The 3,425-nt window shown below is 42.7% G+C and overlaps 1 protein-coding gene and 1 long non-coding RNA gene across 5 annotated transcripts in view; one reads left to right on the forward strand and one right to left on the reverse strand.

The window, feature by feature from the left end:
* Positions 1 to 1,302, forward strand: part of LOC108447319 — an 8,778-nt gene extending 7,476 nt beyond the window's left edge. The window contains exon 2 of the long non-coding RNA XR_001862813.1: positions 1 to 1,302. This exon is cut by the window's left edge and continues 558 nt beyond it. This is a non-coding gene — a long non-coding RNA (uncharacterized LOC108447319).
* The window catches only part of BBS12 (Bardet-Biedl syndrome 12), a 48,232-nt gene that overhangs the window by 15,029 nt on the left and 29,778 nt on the right, over positions 1 to 3,425 (reverse strand). The window lies entirely within an intron of this gene.

Genomic DNA, 3,425 nt, shown 5'->3' on the forward strand with positions numbered 1-3,425 from the left:
AAGAGTGTGCTTCCAGAAGGACTTGGGTAGAAGCCATGTATTTGAACGTTAAGGGGCAGGGGTTTTTTAAAAGAAGAGTCACCTCTCACTTAGTGCTAAGATTTGGAACAGATCTTGCCCTGTCAACAGCTCTGGCTATGTCTTTGGGACCCCAAAACGGGAAAGGAGATATTCCAAGTCCCAAACAACATATGCACCTATAAAAGTTAAACACCAGGTACTGAACCTTCTTACGAAAACACTTCCTGACATTTGCTCAGCTTCCTCTTTCTGAGGATCACCATGAGTTTTCTCCCTGAAATCTGATCAGTGATCAGATTTTCATCATCTTCACTGAGCTGCTCTAAAAGTCAGCCTATATTTCCTATATTTCAGCAGAGTCTTTCCACAACCATTTAAATGTTGTGTAAGAGAAAAGTCAAAATCTTAACATTAACAACTACTTATGAAAGGAACCTTCATAAGAAATTTTCCTGGACCAGTACTACCCTATTTTACATTTTCTTCAGATATTTATGGAAGAGGAGAGAGGTACTGAGCAGGAAGAAGGTATTTCAGACATCTGCACGGTTGACTGAGCTCACACAGCTGAATCCTTTCCAAGTGAGAGGCTGGAGCCTTGTCACCTCATTAAGGAGTGGACAAGAATGGCTCGGGATTCCTTGGATACTGTCTTGGGTTATGCTCATCATGAAACAAACCTGCTTAAGAAATTCTGGAAATGCATAAATGCCAACCGTTCCTCATTTAGGGGAACTGTGAAAGGAACCAGCTGTACTACTAGATATGTTCTATATGTATGGATAAGTGTTCTCTTTCCATTCCCCATGCTTTTCTCCCCTCACCAGTACTGTAGCCTCTTTGAGGGAAACACCTCTGGAGAGTTTCTAGAAGCCTTTCCAAAAACACTGCGTTCTTTGTACGTTTTCCAGGGCATAAATCAAAAGTTGTTGATCAACAACAACAACAAAACAGCCATGTTTTTTGTTTTGCTTTAAACAACAAAACTCTCAGCAAGCGCCCTCTGTTTCTTGTTTGCCTGAAAGTACTTCTTCAAGGGAAAAAACTCAGGATGGAGTCCCCAGAGTGTGTCCAAAGGGGCACTTCACTGGAGTCACTGCAGCACACACGTCAGATGTGGCAATAAAGGCCATGGAAGACGCCCTGTCCTGGTTTTCAGCTGTGTGAATCATATGATCCCAATCCTCCAGCACGCAGGACGTCAACTTCCATTCTTAATTTCATTAACCACACAATTATGAATAAATGAATGTGAGTGGGGTGAGTATAAAACCATGCCATGACATAAAACAGATAAGTATGTCAAATAGAGGAAGAAGGAGGGGAACAAAAAAGGACATGGATCATGGAAATTTGTTTGTAGTATTAAAGCTTTGGTCTGAAACGTAAGGAGACAGTAATTTGCCTTCTAAAATAAGAACTTCCTTTAAAAGTAAGGATGATGTGCTACTGAAATGTTATTTTGTATAATTAATTCCTAAGAATAGCAGCAACCACAAGTATCTCTACGAACTGTCCTTTCATTATTTCTAAACCGAATTGTGCAAAGACATGGTATTCTCTTTTCAAAACCACCTTAAAAAACCTTTTGCTCAGCTAAGAAAATCACCCTGAATTACTTGAGGTGTATATTTTCATTGCTAATTTCTTTTTTAAAGTCCTCTCACACTGTCCAAGATTTATTGCCTTCTGCCATGCCAGGAATACCATGAGATTTCACAGGGACTTCCACAGAGCAGCACTCACCAGGTCAGAGTTGAGCAGAGTCGTGTGGAATGACGTATTTACAGCAAAGATGCTAAGGATGTGAACCATGCAATGCCCCAGCAATGAGCCTCACTGATGCTTCAAGCACTGATTATTTTCTGCTTCTCAGAACTAGGGTTCTTCCAGGAAAAAAAAAAAAAGAGAAAGGAAGAAAGAAAAAGCCACAAGCCAAGAGCTGTCTGATAATGAGAAAAGGAGAGCATGGCAGCAAGGGACAAGGGAGCAGCTCAGGCGTGGTGGCATTTCTGTCCCCAGGTGTGTTCGCTGGAAGCAAATCCCAGCAGCTCCCAGGTGTACATTTACAAACTACTCTTTTTAAACAAAAGGGTTTTCTACACTTGGCCAGCAAGTGCCAAGCTGAGGGTGCCCGAGGAGCTGACTTGGTGCAGCACAGGGCAGAGGCCACATCACCCACGTACAACTCAGGTTTTCCTTTACCTGCTGGCACCATTTGTTCAAGAGGAAAAAAGGTCAGAAAAGAGAGGAGCTTCAGAGAGGGAAGCACCAAAGGAAAGGGGAAAGAATACTTGTGATCAGATAGTACTGAAGAGGCAGGGAAGAAAAAGTACAGAGGCAAAATGAGGAGCCCAAAAAAAAAGACAGCAAAAATACAGCTACAGATCAAAACAGAAAAACCTGGAAGAATAAGGCAGTATCATCAAGATTAGAAATATTTTCAAGCACAATTCACTACTAGGAAAGCACAGGATGTCAGTTGAAAATTTTAATATTGATAAGGCTCAACAGGAAGACAAAACACACATTCAGTGGACTCAAGAATGAAAAACTAGTGTTAGTTTTACTGAGAGAGTAATAAAACAAGGCAGGGAGGAAGAGATGATTAAGGGGGAGCTCCATGCTGAAAAAGGCAGCAGTGATAAATACCACCTCCACGCAGAGCAGCGTGGCTCAGCCAGGTGAGCACAGACCAACACACACCACTACCTGCACTTTTCAAAAGCAGAAACAGGGAATGAGGCAAGAACCCAACAGCCATGACAATGTCTTGGATCCAGCTTCAGCCTTGTACATCCTTCACTCAACATCACCTCCCTTTGTAGTAGGTTTCCAGCACATTTTCATAGTTACTCCTAGGGTTAGGTGACACATCTGATGAACTAATGAGATTTATTTCCTTTAAGGATTCCTGTTACAGGATTTCTTTGGAATTGTTGGGTAAAACTAATTGTTTTGCAAAAGGTGAATGTCCAATGTGGAAAGTAGTATTAAGAACCTTTGGTCTGTCTGCTCACTTTGTTCTCCCCCAAGCTTAGCCCGGTCCCTGCATCCATTACTCAGAGCACAGGTGCAATGCAGATAAAGAATCCTAGTAAGGCATTTCACCTGCTTCTCATGCCAAGTGCCTGCAAGCAGGCCCTGCACAGTAACAGCTTCTCTCCAACCAGGAATCGCACTGGGATGACCTGACAGCTAGGCAGCAACTCCCTGTACCTGCTCTGAAGGAAATGCCTCACAGGCACATCAAAAACTCACCACTACATCCACAAAACCTCCATACTGAACACTTCCAAAGTATTCTGAGCTCTGTAAAAGGCATTTGGTTCATGGGACCAAAAGCAGCCTGTGTTGGTAACAGCAACCTGCCACATGCTCCCTGCAAGCCTGTGACCACTCAA

This window comes from Corvus brachyrhynchos, unplaced genomic scaffold (genome assembly GCF_000691975.1).
Source record: "Corvus brachyrhynchos isolate BGI_N302 unplaced genomic scaffold, ASM69197v1 scaffold105, whole genome shotgun sequence".
Lineage (NCBI taxonomy): Eukaryota > Metazoa > Chordata > Aves > Passeriformes > Corvidae > Corvus > Corvus brachyrhynchos.